The sequence below is a fragment of the Oncorhynchus masou genome, chromosome 17 (assembly GCF_036934945.1).
Source record: "Oncorhynchus masou masou isolate Uvic2021 chromosome 17, UVic_Omas_1.1, whole genome shotgun sequence".
Classification (NCBI taxonomy): Eukaryota; Metazoa; Chordata; class Actinopteri; order Salmoniformes; family Salmonidae; genus Oncorhynchus; species Oncorhynchus masou.
The window spans coordinates 40679489-40696570 of NC_088228.1; the positions used below are offsets into that span (position 1 = coordinate 40679489).

At 40.4% G+C, this 17082-nt stretch overlaps 1 protein-coding gene across 1 annotated transcript in view; it reads left to right on the forward strand.

Moving 5' to 3' along the window:
• LOC135559048 (voltage-gated potassium channel subunit beta-1-like) overlaps window positions 1-17082 on the forward strand; it is a 97643-nt gene that overhangs the window by 68475 nt on the left and 12086 nt on the right. The window lies entirely within an intron of this gene.

The following is a 17082-nucleotide window of genomic DNA, read 5'->3' on the forward strand; positions in this document are numbered from 1 at the left end:
TGTTCTCTCTAAGCTCGGATCCCTCTTACTCCCTCATCCCAAGACAAGCCACCGGGGATCCAGACTGTACACAACCTGAGCCTGTCGCCCAGAGCTGCTGATGTCTGTCACACATGTCTGTCACAAATTTTCAAAGAAAGACTGCTAGATCGTCTTTGCCCCACGGCCAACAACAGACAATGTGTTCTGATGTGCCCGTCACTACCAAATACGATACTGATTGGCCGATTGACAGACACAGAAAGCAAAGCAGATGGATAGATGGACGGACAGATGGACTGACAGACAGACATGCGCACACACACACAAACTCTATCTCACACGCACACACCCAGCTGTGATCCTATCCCAGCTAACAATTTTAGGGAAAGTGAACGTTTTTGCAATGTGACCCCTAATGTTCCCCAGATATTTGAGTGTCTTGTTTTCCGTTAGTTAGGAGAACATTGTATGCTAGCAAAAACCTCATGAGAACCTATTTAGTATGTCCTGGTGTTAGAGTTAGAAATGTCCTTGAAGACAAACAGAGCATACCAGAACGTGGTTGCCAGGTTCTCAGAATATAACATATTCATGTTCTAGACACGTTCCTTTGGAATGTTGCAAAAACAGTCCCGTGTGCAGTTTCTGAGCGTTTGGACAATATTCTATCAACGTCTCACCAAACATAAACAGAACAGGGTTGCCGTGTTCTCAGAATATAATATATTATTGTTCTAAATACGTTTCATGGGAACGTTGCATGAACATTTCTGTGTATCATTTGTCAGGACGTCACCTGATGATCCCAAAGAAATGTTCTCCCCAAAATAAAAGGGTTTCATTACCCACCACCAGTTGTTACTGTTGCCGAGCCCATCAAGGCCATAATTGGTGAACCACTGATCTTTGGCATATATATATATTTCTGTATCGTGGTCTAATGTTGGTGGGTCATTTCACCCTGTTTTAATGTTACTCCTGATCAATAAAACATTTTTCTTGAGTGTACTTTTAACAGAGCTGAGATTCACTTCAAAGTACATTTCAAACAGACAATGGAGAGATGTTCAACTATATAGAATTAATATGTACAAACAAGTTATGAGAGGTAGTGGAAATGTGGTCATCAATCAATTATAAAGCTCTTCTCACATCAGCTGATGTCACAAAGGCCAAAACCTAGGAAGAAACCTAGAGAAGAACCAGGCTATGTGGGGTGGCCAGTCCTCTTCTGGCTGTTTAGATTATAACAGAACATGGCCAATATGTTCAAATGTTCATAAATGACCCGCATGGTTCAATAATAATAAGGCAGAACAGTTGAAACTGGAGCAGCAGCACGGCCAGGTGGACTGGGGTCAGCAAGGAGTCATCATGTCAGGTTGTCCTGAGGCATGGTCCTAGGGCTCAGGTCCTCCGAGAGACAGAGAAAGAAAGAGAGAAAGAGAGAATTAGAGAGAGCATACTTAAATTCACACAGGACACCGAATAGGACAGGAGAAGTACTCCAGATATAATAAACTGACCCCAGCCCCCCGACACATAAACTACTGCAGCATAAATACTGGAGGCTGAGACAGGAGGGTGAGTTACACTCACATTAACATCTGCTAACCATCTGTATGTGACAAATACAATTTGATTTGATTTGATCTGGTCATTCTTTGGACACTGTTCTAACAAACCTACAAACGAGCTTCAATGCCATACAACACTCCTTCCGTGGCCTCCAACTGCTTTTAAATGCTAGTAAAACTAAGTGCTCCTCAACTGTTTGCTGCCCGCACCTGACCGCCCGACGAGCATCACTGCTCTGGACAGTTCTGACTTAGAATATGTGGACAACTACAAATACCTAGGTGTCTCTGGTTAGACTGTAAACTCTCCTTCTAGACACATATTAAGCATCTCCAATCCAAAACTAAATCTAGAATCGGCTTCCTATTACGCAACAAAGTCTCCTTCACTCATGCCGCCAAACATACCCTCGCAAAACTGATTATCCTACCGATCCTTGACTTCACCAATGTAATTAAAAAAATAGCCTCCATCACTCTACTCAGCAAACTGGATGTAGTCTCACAGTGCCATCTGTTTTGTCACCAAAGCCCAATATACTAGCCATCACTACGACCTGGCTGGCCCTCACTACATATTCGTCGCCAAACCCACTGGCTACAGGTCATCTATAAGTCTTTGTTAGGCAAAGCCCCGCCTTATCTCAGCTCACTGGTCACCATAGCAACACCCACCCGTAGCACGCGCTCCAGCAGGTATATTTCACTGGTCATCCATAAAGCCAACACTTCCTTTGGCCGCCTTTCCTTCCAGTTCTCTGCTGCCAATGACTGGAATGAATTGCAAAAATCACTGAAGCTGGAGTCTTATTTCTCCCTCTCTAACTTTAAGCATCAGCTGTCAGAGCAGCTTACCAATCACTGTACCTGTACACAGCCAATCTGTAAATAGCACACCCAACTATCTCATCCCCATATTGTTATTTACTCTCTTGCTCTTTTGCACCCCGGTATCTCTACTTGCACATCATAATCTGCACAGCTATCAATCCAGTGTTAATGCTAAATTGAAATTATTTCACCTCTATGGCCTATTTATTGCCTTACCTCCCAACTCTTCAACATTTGCACACACTGTACATAGATGTTTCTATTGTGTTTTTGACTGTATGTCTGTTTATGTGTAACTGTGTTGTTGCTTTTGTCGCACTGCTTTGCTTTATCTTGGCCAGGTTGCAGTTGTAAATGAGAACTTGTTCTCAACTGGCCTACCTGGTTAAATAAAGGTGAACAAATATATATATATAAAAAAATATTCTTCAAAAAAGACTGAGGTTGAGGTTGAGACCGAGTCTGCGTCTCTCACATGGATAGGCAGACCATTCCATAAAAATGAAGCTCTATAGGAGAAAGCCCTGCCTCCAGATGTTTGCTTAGAAATTCTAGGGACAGTAAGGAGGCCTGCGTCTTGTGACCGTAGCGTACGTGTAGGTATGTACGGCAGGACCAAATCGGAAAGATAGGTAGGAGCAAGCCCATGTAATGCTTTGTAGGGTAGCAGTAAAGCCTTGAAGTCAGCCCTAGCCTTAACAGGAAGACATTGGAGAGAGGATAGCAATGGAGTAATTTGATACATTTTTGGGGTTCTAGTCAAGATTCTAGTAGACGTGTTTAGCACTAACTGAAGCTTATTTAGTGCTTTATCCGGGTAGCTGGAAAGTAGAGCATTGCAGTAGTCTAACCTATAAGTAACAAAAGCATGGATTAATTTTTTTGCATAATTTTTGGACAGAAAGTTTAATTTGCAATGTTACGAAGATAACATATATTGATATATTCGTCAAAAGAGAGATCAGGGTCCAGAGTAACGCTGAGGTCCTTCACAGTTTTATTTGAGACAACTGTACAGCCATCAAGATTAATTGTCAGATTCAACCGAAGATCTCTTTGTTTTTTGGGACCTAGAACTAGCATCTCCGTTTTGTCAGAGTTTAAAAGTAGAACATTTGCCGCCATCCACTTCCTTATGTCTGAAACACAGGGAGGGCAATTTTGGGGGCTTCACCGTGCTTCATCAAAATATGCAGCTGTGTGTAGTCCGCATAGCAGTGAAAGTTAACATTATGTTTCCCAAATAACATCACCAAGAGGTAAAATATATAGTGAAAACAACAATGGTCCTAAAACAGAGCCTTGAGGAACACTGAAATTTACAGTTGATTTGTCAGAAGACACACCATCTACAGAGACAAACTGATATCTTTCCGACAGATAAGATCTAAACCAGGCCAGAACTTCTCCGTGTAGACCAAGATTGGGTTTCCAATCTCTCCAAAAGAATGTGGTGATCGATAGTATCAAAAGCAGCACTAAGGTCTAGGAGCACGAGGACTGATGACATTAAAATGTAACTTGCCACCTTCACAAGTGCAGTCTCAGTGCTATGATGTGGTGTAAAACCAGATTTAAGCATTTCGAATACATTGTTTGTCTTCAGAAAGGCAGTGAGTTGCTACGCAACAGCTTTTCATTTTTTTTGAGAGGAATAGGAGATTTGATATAGGCCGATAATTTTTGTCACATTTTGGAATGAAGGTGTAATCCTACAGATTCCCATCTTTTGATGAGAAACAGATTTTAATTAGATCAGTTAGGGGTGTTGTAACTGTTGCCAAATAATGACATGAACATATCCCCTACCATTTTCAAGCGCTTCTCTCATGTCAGTATAGATCTGACCATCACCTGCAATTCGATATGTAGGCTTATTTTAATTATTTGTCCACATTTACATACACTTATTTTTTTCATAACAGAATAGCTGTGATATTTCAGTTTTCAAAGCAATTTAATTGGCTATTTTGGTTAATGGCCTTGTTGCCCTTGTAGATTGGGCATCTCTTGAAGGCCAATTGGCCTTTCCCCTAAAATCATGAAATTACAGGCCTGGTCCACACAAGACATGAAACAACATGACACAATACAGAACATTAATAGTCAGAACAGCTAAAGGTCAGAACTAAATACATTTTAAAGCAGCACACATAGCCTTCATATCAATACATCCACACAAAATATTGAGGTCCAATGGGGTGGTGGCATTGTGCAGTGAGATGTTGCTTTATCTGTTTTTTGAAACCAGGTTTGCTGTTCATTAGAGCAATATGAGATGGAATGGAGTTCCATGTAATAATAGCTCTATATAATACCGTACACTTTCTGGAATTTGTTCTAGATTTGGGGACTGTGAAAAGACCCCTGGTGGCATGTCTGGTGGGGAAGGTGTGTGTGTCAGAGCTGTATGTAAGTTGACTGCGCAAACAATTTGGAATGTTCCATACATGAATGTTTCTTATAGAAATAAGAAGTGATGCAGTCAGTCTCAACTTTTAGAGAGATTATTATTATTTATATTAGCCCTCTGATTACAATGAAGAGCAAGACATGCACTGTGTTCTTTTTTTCAGCACTGACAACATGACTGGATAATGGTGAAAATAAAACAAAACTAGAGCCTGCAGGACTTGCTTTGTGGTGTCAAAGAATCTGAGCATCTCTTTATTATGGACAGACCTCATCCCATCTTTACAACCATTGATTCTATATGTTTTGACCATGACAGTTTACAATTTAAGGTAACACCAAGTAATTTAGTATCCTCAACTTGTTCAACAGCAAGTGGCGCAGTGGTCTAAGGCACTGCAGCTTAGTGCTAGAGGTGTCACTATAGACACCCTGGTTTGAGTCCAGGCTGTATCACAAGCAGCCATGATTGGGAGTCCCATAGGGTGGCGCACAATTGACCCAGCGTCGTCCGGGTTTGGCTGGTGTAGGCTGTCATTGTAAATAAGAATTTGTTTTTAACTGACTTGCCGAGTTAAATAAAGGTTAAATTAATAAAAATAAATAAAAAAACAGCCACACCATACCAGATTCAGCTGAGATTTAGAGTTTAGGGAATGATTTGTACCAAATACAATGCTCTTAGTTTTAGAGATGTTCAGGACCAGTTTATTACTGGCCACCCATTCCAAAACAGAATGCAACTCCTTGTTAAGGGTTTCAGTAACTTCACTAGCTGTGATTGCCGTATATGGTTTAATCATCAGCATACATGGACACACAGTCTTTGTTTAATGCCAATGGCAGATCATTGGTAAAAATAAAAAAGGGTAGCAGGGCATGGAGAGCTGCCCTGTGGTACACCACATCCTACATGTTTGACAATAGAGAAGTTCCCACTAAAGAAAACCAAGGTTATGGTCAATAATATCAAAGACTGCTGATCCATTTCTTTCAACCAATCATCATCCATTTGTGTCAGTGCAGTACATGTTGAGTGCTGTTTTCTATAAGCATGCTGAAAGTCTGTTGTCAATTTGTTTACAGAGAAAAGGCAGTGTATTTGTTCAAACACAATTTATTCCAATAGTTTGCTGATAGCTGGAAACAAGCTGATAGGTCTGCTGTTAGAACCAGTAAAATCCACTTTACCACTCTTGGGTAGCGGAATTACTTTGGCTTCCCTCCAGCCCTGAAGACAAACACCTTCCTCTAGATTCAGATTAAATGTATGACAGGCAGAAGTGGCCTTAATGGCTCACTGTTCATGGTTGCTATTTCCTGCCTAAGTTTGCCCACTTTGCCAATAAAGTAATCATTAGAATAATTGGCAACTTAAAATGGTTTTGTGATGAATATGCCATTGATTTGATGAAAGGGTGGCGTTGAATTTGTCTTTCTCCCAATAATTTAATTTAGTTTTCCTCCATCATCCTTTATATCATTGATCTTGGCTTCATTTATTGTATTTTTGTTGAGTTTAGTCACATCATTTCTTAAATCTGCAATTAATCAGCCACAAATGTGCAGCCAGACTTATTAGCCACTCCTTTTACCCCATCACTTTCAACCATACAGTTTTTCAATTCCTCATTAATACATGAATATTTCTACATGTCATTTTCTAACAGGTGCATGTTTATCAATAATTGGAAGAAGCAATTTAATAAATTAAACAAGTGCACCCGTCTGGATGCTCTTTATTTATCTCATCAGACCAACAAATATTGTTTAGATCATCCCACATAAAAGCCAAAGCAAAAAATGTGATCACTACATGTGGCTGATCTTGTTCCTGTCGTGTTTGTAAACACCCTGGAGGTTGATTAATAACCTGAACCAGATTACAGTCACTGGTTACAGTGGGAAGCTTCCTCTTGAGCGGGCTGTTTGATGAAAACCAGTCAATATTGAGGTCCCAGGAAAGTTGACCTCTCTGTTAACATTGTTAGGTTCTAAATAACCAGAGTAAAACTAACTGACAACTAGGAAAACCTCAAACCAAGTTTATTAACCCACTGGGTCAAACAGCTGCAAAGACAAAGACCTCTTTACACAAACACATATTTATACCCCCATTTAGACAGAGTCTCCTCCTTTTCTCTAAACACTACATTATTGTTGCTAGGCAGAAAGTTTAGTGATGTGGGTAATAAACTGTGCCTTCTCCCTTCATGTGTCCTGACCTGACCTTGGCCCACAAACTAATCAACACCTCTCCACCCTTATCAGTGACCGCAACCATGTGATTCCCTTTACTGTTTTCAGGGCGCTGGCTCTTATACAACCTCCATTGATCCAACCATATACATTCCTCATACATGTAACCATGAACTTCTAGTAAAGAAAGTATTTCAAACTAGAATTCAACAACATCACATACACTATCAAGCATTTCACACACATTATTTAGATACTGACTGTTAGCACTTGGTGGCCTATGGCAACACCCCAAAATAATAAGCTTTAGATGAGGCAGGTGAACCTGCAACCACAGCACTTCAATAACACTTGACATGAGATCTTCTCTAAGCATTACAAGAATATGGCTCCTAATATATATATATAGAAACACCTCCCCCATAAGCATTCATGTCTTTTCTATAGATGTTATATCCTTGTATTGCTACTGCTGTATCATTAAAGGAATTATCTAAATGAGTCTCAGAAATGGCTAATATATGAATGTTATCTGATGTTAGTAAGTTATTTCAGTAACCTTATTTCTAAGGCTACATATATTAATATAGGCCTTTCCTGTGTAGCTTCTCAGAGATTGACATAATATGGAAAATAACAAACTAAGCAAGAGAAAAAATAACAATATCGTGGACCATTAATCAGTTGGTGTGTGTGTGTGTGTGTGTGTGTGTGTGTGTGTGTGTGAGCCTGTGGGGTTGAATCTACGAACCCATAGGCTTGGCTCTCTCATCCCTTCCAGGCTTTTGGGACTGAGGGTGGCCTGTCATAGCAGATGTAAGCATTGTACCCACGCGCTCTGGCAGCTTTCATGGACGGGATAAGTTATTTTCTCTTCTGGCGCACAGCTTCAGGATAGTCCTAATTGAGGAAAATGTATGTTCCTCTCAAGTTGTTGGCTCTTTCCAGAACAGCTACCTTGTCCTTGAACATCAGGAACTTGATTGGCCTGGGCCTGGGCCTGTCTTGAATTTGAAACACTATCGGCCTGGTCCTGTCACGTGGGCCGGTGGTGGGTTTTCCAATCCTGTGGGAATGCTCCACCTCAATCTTCCTGTGGTCCATCTTCCCTCACTTTGTTCTCAGACTCTGTCCAGATCTTATGTGGAGATTCTGCAATTCCGTCCACAACAATGTTGTTCTGCCTTGATTGTCCCTCGAGATAATCTGATTTGTCGGTCATTGTTATCATGGATTCACATACATAACTAAAGTCCTCAATGACTTACAGATTGCTGTCACCTTGCCATTTTCCTGTTTAAACTCATCGAGCTGACTCTGGGAGAACTGCAAACCGTTCTTCGGGTCCTGGACCAGTCTGATCACGTTGTCCATTATTTTATTAGTTGACTCCACCAGTATTTGTACACAATTCTTGAAGTTATTTTCTTGATGTTGTAACAACTGCTTATAGAAATCTTTTTGTTTGTCTAAAATATCCCTCACCTGTGATAGACAGATACCACTATCCTCAAAGGTACTCCCACCGCCTTTGGTCTTTCTCATGGTAGCAACGTAGGCCACGCTGTTACTCCTCGCAGTTCCAGACAGGTCAGCTCGCAGGGAAGGTGGAAACAACAACAAACAGCAGGGATCACATGATAACCATGTGTTTGATGTATTTTATACCATTCCACTTATTCCGCTTCAGCCATTACCACGAGCCTATCCACCCCAACTAAGGTGCCACCAATCTTCTGCGATGTTAACATTTTAATTATACTCCTGAATCACGATGATCAATTACCGCGTTTCTTCAGTGTACTTTTAACCAGAGTTGAGATTTACTTCAAAGTGCGTTCACCCTATTTCTTATAGCCTTACACCTATAAAGTTGTTTCAGAGTCACACAAGTACCTAGGGAGGAAGAGTTAGGCTTTATTCAGTACTGGACAGGGCCTGACTATACCGACCCAATAAGCACATGACCTAGAGATTTCCTTTATTGGGACAGTGGTTATGGTGTTTGTCATTGGTGCTGATGGCCTGATGGCCCGCTAAGACAGGTGGGTTAAAGTCCTTACATGGAGGGCCTAGTGTCTGCTGTTTTATTTATTATTATTTGTAATTAAGATCAAGACAACCAGGCGAGAAGAGTTCCTTCCTAATTAGTGACCTTACTTCATCAATCAATTACAAGGGAGGAAGACACTCGGCCCTCTGTGGAATGAGTTTGAGAAACGAGCTCAGGGAATCACCCTACTCTCACATTCTTATCAAAACATGTTAATGTCCAAGTTAAAATACCTATCTGATATAGTTAAAATGAATTTTTCACTCAAATATGGGAATCTGTAGGATTTCTTCTTGAGCACGAATTTTGACCACTTTCCACATATTCAACTACAAAGAGGTTTTCCAATGCTCCGCTAAGAAGGGCACTCATTGGTAGATGGGTAAAACAAAAAAAGTAGACATTGAATATCATTTTGAGCATGGTGAAGTTATTAATTACACTTTGGATGGTGTATCAATACACCCAGTCAGTACAAAGATACAGGCGTCCTTCCTAACTAAGTTGGAGAGGAAGGAAACCGCTCAGGGATTTCAACATGATGACTTTAAAACTTCTTAGGGATCAAATCCCGTTAGCGGGATCGATTTGACAACATCCGGTGAAATGGCAGAGCACCAAATTAAAATAAAATTATTAGAAATATTTAACTTTGATAAAAAAGTGCAATACACCAAAATAAAGCTTAACTTCTTGTTAATCCAGACACCGTGTCAGATTTCAAAAAGGCTTTACGGCGAAAGTAAACCATGCGATTATCTGAGGACAACACCCCATCATACAAACACATGACAATCATATTTCAACCTGCCAGGTGTGACACAAAACTCAGAAATAACGATATAATTCATGCCTTACCCATGAAGATCTTCTTCTGTTGGTACTCCAAAATGTCCCACAAACATCACAAATGGTCCTTTTGTTCTATAAATTCCGTCGTTATATCCCCAAAATGTCCATTTATTTGGTGCATTTGATTCAGAAATACACCAGTTCCAACTCGCCCAACATGGCTACAAAGTATCTAATAAATTACCTGTACTTGGTCCAAACATTTCAAACAACTTTCCTAATCCAACTTTAGGTATTTTAAAATAATCAATACAATTTAAGATGGAATATACTGTGTTCAATAGCGGATAAAATGAAATTGTAGCGAGCTTCAGGTCGCGTGCCCCAAACAAACAGTCCACTTGGCTCGACACTCAGAAAGGAAAGGGCTACTTCTTCATTATTCAAAAGAAAAACATCAACAATTTCTAAATACAAATATTTGTTTTAAATCCATCCTGTTTGCAACTAGGCACTATAGTAATACTGCAAAAAATGTGGCAAAGCAATTCTCTTTTGTCCCGAATACAAAGTGTTGTGTTTGGGGCAAATCCAATACAACATATTACTGAGTACCACTCTCCATATTTACAAGCATAGTGGTGGCTGCATCACGTTATGGGTATGCTTGCAATCATTAAGGGAGTTATCATTTCAGCCCTTACATTTCTGAAACAAGTCAATCAAATCAATGATGAGAATAGTCAGATGAACTGATATCTGACATGAACACGGTGGCGTAGTGAGGCTGTGCGTTTAAATCCCAGGTGAGGACATGTTGAAAAATAATGACTCTGTACGTACACAATGTGACCATCTACTGTATGTCAAATATGTATGTGAGTATCTCTACCCTTGCCAACAGACAAAGAGCTGTGAATGGATCAGTGGTTCACCAATCAGGGCCTTGATTGGCATGGCAACAGTAACAAGAAGTGATGTGTAAAGATTTTTTTCGGGGGGAGAGCAATTCTTTAGAACTATAAAGCGACGTCCTGACAATTGATACACATAAATGTTCCTGCAACGTTCCCATGAAACGTGTCTAGAACATTAATGGCTTGTATTCTGAGAACACGACAACCATGTTCTGTGTATGTTTGGTGTGATGATGATGGATTATTTTCCTAACACAGGAAACTGTGCACATGAATATTCTTGCAATGTTCCTATGAAACGTGTCTATAACATGAATATCTTATGTTCCGAGAACATGATAACTATGTTCTGTGTATGTTTGGTGGGACGTAGATGGAATATTCATCTTAGGCCCACAGAAAACTGGACAGATGAATGTTCCTGCAACGTTCCCATGAAACGTGTCTAGAACATTAATATCTTATGTCCCGAGAACATGGCAACCATGGTCTGTGTATGTTTGGTGGGACATTGATGGAATATTCTCCTAACCCACAGAAACGGGACACATGAATGGTCTTGCAACATTCCCATGTGTAGAACATTCATATCTTAAGTGAGTTCATGGTAACCATGTTTTAGGTAAGTTCTATTTGACATTAAACGGAATATTTTCTTGGAAATATTCCTAGCACACCCTGGGTCTGTTCCTATGAAAATGTTAGTTAATGACCTATAGAGGGAAGGGAACATTCTCTAAAGTTGTGGGAACATTTTTTTTTATAGATGGGTTACTATAGTACGTCCATTTTTGGACTTATAAAATGTTGATATGTACCCATTGATTCTTGAAGAATATAACTTAGAAATGCCTCATGAGTATAGTTCAACTGACTTGCTTCATCAGAACCCAAAATATAAGTATGTTTTACCCCAATGTTTGTAAACAACGTAAATGTAAACCATGGTTAGAACTATAATTTTGTTATCATGGATGGTCAGTCCTTACACCCATAGCTCTGTCAAAGACAGTGCAGTACAAAGATACACAGAAACTGCTTCTCCAATAGAATCCCAGGTCACACTCGTATGTCATGTCATGTCAATGTTGGCTAGCTAAGGTCATGTGCATCTGTTTTAACAGTTGCCTCACACCAAACTGCGCATGTGCAGATCATCAAATCAAAAGCACTTCTTCAATATAAAAATGTTTTCACGAGGTTGGAGTAATCACATGTTCAGCTTTTTAAGATGTTGTCTCGAATCTGGGTTATGCCTTTTAGATTTTGAGAAAATGAACAACAAAGGAAGAATTTTTCGCTTCTCTCTTTGTTTTCTCAAACCCCAGCCTGGTCTGTTTGGCGTTTCCAGAATTCTTATGACGTTGCACCTCCAGTGTTAGAAACTCTGTGGGTCTGTCTATGAATTTGAGAGTGACTGCAATTCTCCAGCCCCGTCCCCCAGTTTTTAGCAAAACAGTGGCAGCAAGAACACATTTTACATTTTTTCAACTGCTGATTGCCACTTTAGGAAATCATAGAATCTGATGAACAATGTACAGCTATCTCTTCTTTCTCCATTTCTCTCTTCCATCTCAGAACAGATGTATTGTTGTTCATGCCTGACATTTTCCCCTCTCCACTTCCCACCCGTTTCACCCACACACCCTGTTTCACCCACACACTCTGTTTCACCCACACACTCTGTTTCACCCACACACTCTGTTTCACCCACACACCCTGTTTCACCCACACACCCTGTTTCACCCACACACTCTGACACTCTCCGCTGTTCGTAGGCTCACAGAATGAGCTGCTCATGAAAGGGAAGCACTTTTTTAATCACACTGACATAGGTTCATCTATCTTTTTTAATCACACTGACATAGGTTCATCTATCTTTTCCATCTCTCCCTGTTTTACATTTTGTTGTTCAGCATGATTGTAGTTATTTATGGAGAAATGCACCCAAACACAATATATCCTGTTGCATTTCTTGATTAGACTACACATTTGTAAGGGTAAGGGGTAAGGGGGATACCTAGTCAGTTGTACAACTGAATGCATTCAACTGAAATGTGTCTTCCACATTTAACCCAACACCTCTGAATCAGAGACAGATTTTTACCTTGTCAGCTCTGGGATTGAATCCAATAACCTTGTGGCTACTGGCCCAACGCTCTAACCACTAGGCTACCCCATAATTTATCCCATAATTTATCATTGAAGCGCTCTGTGTGAGATTTCACCTTTTTCATATACTGTACTGCCTGTTGAGTTGTACTGTTATCATCTTAACAACGTTTTTTTAAAGCTACCAAATTGCACCGTTTGCCCTTGCGAGACATCTAAAGTACATGGAATTGAATTGAATGTTCTAGTTCTCTTACAATAGAGCTTCTGGTTAGTTAGACAACTTGAGTAGTAACATTTGATGAAGCAGAAGCCACTCGTAGTGGATCTTTGTCAGTTCTGTTTGTGCCTGAGGGTAGAATGGTATTGCAGGGCCATTGTGGTGTGAAGAGCCATACACAAACACTGTTTCAATGAGGAGAGAGGTTATTGAGGAGAGAGGTTATTGAATTAGAGAGGGTCATAGGCAGCATTATAGAACTGACAAAGGTCCACTACGGTTCACTTCTGCTACATCAAATGTTATACTACTCTGATTAGAGCCTCTACAAGAGACCCACTGGGCACACGCACACCACACTATTTCAACATGTAAATGTGGGTAATGTTTGGGAGAGACGTCAATGAGATTACAACCTTTTTTCACCAACTCTAAAAGTCAGCCAGAAGTTTGTTGAATTCCTAATGTGTTATCACTTTCAGCCATCTAAAAGGACAACCAAATTCCGATCGAAAAACAAAGTCTGATTTCTTGTTTAGTTGTCATCTACAGTAAATGTATTATCACTGTGCTTTCAACCATTTTAAAGGACAACACAGTTTAAATGGGAATACAATGTCAGAATTGTTTTATTTATTTTATACAACACAATGTTTGTGAGAAAGTTCCCACAGGGCACAAACTGGTTAATTAAATCACCGTTGTTTCAATGTATACTGAACAAAAATATAAACGCAACATGTTAAGCGTTGGTCCTATGTTTCATGAGCAGAAATAAAAATGTGCAAACATTTTCCATTTGCACAAAAGCTTATTTTTCTCATTTTTTGTGGCACAAATTTGTTTACATCCCTGTTAGTGAGCATGTCTCCTTTGCCAAGATAATCAATCCACCTGACAGGTTTGGCATATCAAGAAGCTGAATAAACAGCATGATCAATACACAGGTGCACCTTGCGCTGGGGAAAATAAAAGGCCACTCTAAAATGTGCAGTTTTCTCACACAACACAATGCCACAGATGTCTCAAGTTTTGAGGGAGAGTGCAATTGGCATACTGACGGCAGGAACACACACTAGAGCTGTTGCCAGATAACTCAATATACATTTCTCTACTGTAAGCCGTCGTCAAGGTCCTTAAAGAGAATTTGGCAGTACGTCCATGTAACGGCGTTCTTCGTTTGTCGAAAGAAAGTCGGACCGAAATGCAGCGTGGTGGTTACTCATGTCTTTAATGAAATGAATCGGGGTACATGAAATAACTGAGACAAAATACAAAATACAAAACAACAAAACGGAACGTGAAACCTAATTACAGCCTATCTGGTGAAACTACACAGAGACAGGAACAATCACCCACGAAATACACAGTGAAACCCAGGCTACCTAAACACGGTTCCCCATCAGAGACAACAAGAATCACCTGACTCTGATTGAGAACCGCCTCAGGCAGCCAAACCTAAACTAAACACACCCCTAATCAACCACAATCCCAATGCCTACAAAAACCCCAATACGACAACACAATAACATAAACCCATGTCACACCCTGGCCTGACCAACTAATTAACTAAAACACAAAATACTAAGACCAACGCGTGACAGTCCAACCGGCCTCACAACCACAGACCACATGTAACCACGCCAGCCAGCGTCCACATCCGGCTTCTTTTTTCTATATTTTATTTATTTAAACTTTATTTATCTGGTCAAGTCAGTTAAGAACAAATTCTTATTTACAGTGACGGCCTACCAAATGGCAAAAGGCCTCCTGCGGGGACGGGGGCTGGGATAAAATAAAAAATAAAAAAATACAAATATATGACAAAACACACTTCACGACAAGAGAGACAACACAACACTACATAAAGAGAGACCTAAGACAACAACATAGCATGGCAACAACACATGACAACAACATGGTAGCAACACAACATGGCAGCAGCACAAAACAGGGTGCAAACATTATTGGGCACAGACAACAGCACAAAGGGCAAGAAGGTAGAGACAATCAACAACAACAAAGCAGCCATAACTGTCAGTAAGAGTGTCCATGATTGAGTCTTTGAATGAAGAGATAGCGATAACTGTCCAGTTTGAGTGTTTGTTGCAGCTCGTTCCAGTTGCTAGCTGCAGCGAACTGAAAAGAGGAGCGATCCAGAGATGTGTGTGCTTTGGGGACCTTTAACAGAATGTGACTGGCAGAATGGGTGCTGTATGTGGAGGATGAGGGCTCCAGTAGATATCTCAGATAGGGGGGAGTGAGGCCGAAGAGGGTTTTATAAATAAGCATCAACTAGTGGGTCTTGCGACGGGTATACAGAGATGACCAGTTTACAGAGGAGTATAGAGTGCAGTGATGTGTCTTATAAGGAGCATTGGTGGCAAATCTGATGGTCGAATGGTAAAGAACACCTAGCCGCTCGACAGCACCCTTACCTGCCGATCTATAAAGTGTGTCTCCGTAATCTAGCTTGGGTAGGATGGTCATCTTAATCAGGGTTAGTTTGGCAGCTGGGGTGTAAAAGGAGCGATTACGATAGAGGAAACCAACTAATCTATATTTAACTTTAGCCTGCAGCTTTGATATGTGCTGAGAGAAGGACAGTGTACCGTCTATCCATACTCCCAAGTACATGTATGAGGTGACTACCTCAAGCTCTAAACCCTCAGAGACAGTAATCACACCGGTGGGGAGAGGGACATTCTTACCAAACCACATGACCTTTGTTTTGGAGATGTTTAGAACAAGGTTAAGGGCAGAGAAAGCTTGTTGGACACTAAGAAAGCTTTGTTGTAGAGCATTTAACACAAAATCCGGGGAGGGGCCAGCTGAGTATAAGACTGTATCATCTGAATATAAATGGATGAGAGAGCTTCCTACTGCCTGAGCTATGTTGTTGATATAAATTGAGAAAAGCGTAGGATCGGGCCTTGGGGTACTCCCTTGGTGACAGGCAGTGGCTGAGACAGCAGATGTTCTGACTTTATACACTGCACTCTTTGAGAGAACGATAGTTAGAAAACCAGGCCAAAGACCCCAAATGGTCTACCGTATCAAAAGCTTTGACCAAGTCAATAAAAACAGTTGCACAACACTGCTTAGAATCAAGGGCAATGATGACATCATTGAGGACCTTTAAGGTTGCAGTGAGACATCCATAACCTGAGCGGAAACCAGATTGCATACCAGAGAGAATACTATAGACATCAAGAAGGCCAGTCAGTTGATTTTTTTTTCAACACTTTTGATAAACAGGGCAAAATAGAAATAGGCCTATAGCAGTTAGGATTGTATTGATCTCCCCCTTCAAATGCAGGATGAACCGTGGCTGCCTTCCAAGCAATGGGAACCTCCCCAGAAAGGCTTGGTGATTATAGGGTCAGCAATCTTAAAAAAGAAAGGGTCTAAACCATCTGACCCAGATGTTTTTTTGGGGGTCAAGTTTATGGAGCTCCTTTAGCACCTCGGACTCTGTGACCGCCTGCAGGATTGTCTGAGACCAGTCACCTGGACAGCTGATGAAACTGAGGAGTGTTTCCGTCTGTAATAAAGCCCTTTTGTGGGGAAAAACTCATTCTGATTGGCTGGGCCTGGCTCCCCAGTGGGTTGGCTTATGCCCAGTCATGTGAAATCCATATATTTAGGCCTAATTTATTTATTTAAATGTACTGATTTCCTCATATGAACTGTAACTCAGTAAAATTATTCAAATTGTTGAATGTTACGTTAATATTTTTGTTTAGTAAAATTTGTCAAATTATTTTGATGTGGAATCTACGTGGAAAATACATAAGATTTGAAAAAAGTAATCAAAGTAAACGTTTGTTTTGAGGGTAAAATGTCAACCAAATGATTATGTTGTCATGGTAACCAATTTTCAACATAGACAAGCCTTGTATGAAATATGTCAAATGTTTCCCTTTGAAACAACGTCAGATCTTCAATGTAACATTCACTATCAGAAAAAAACTGTTGGCTCGGCAA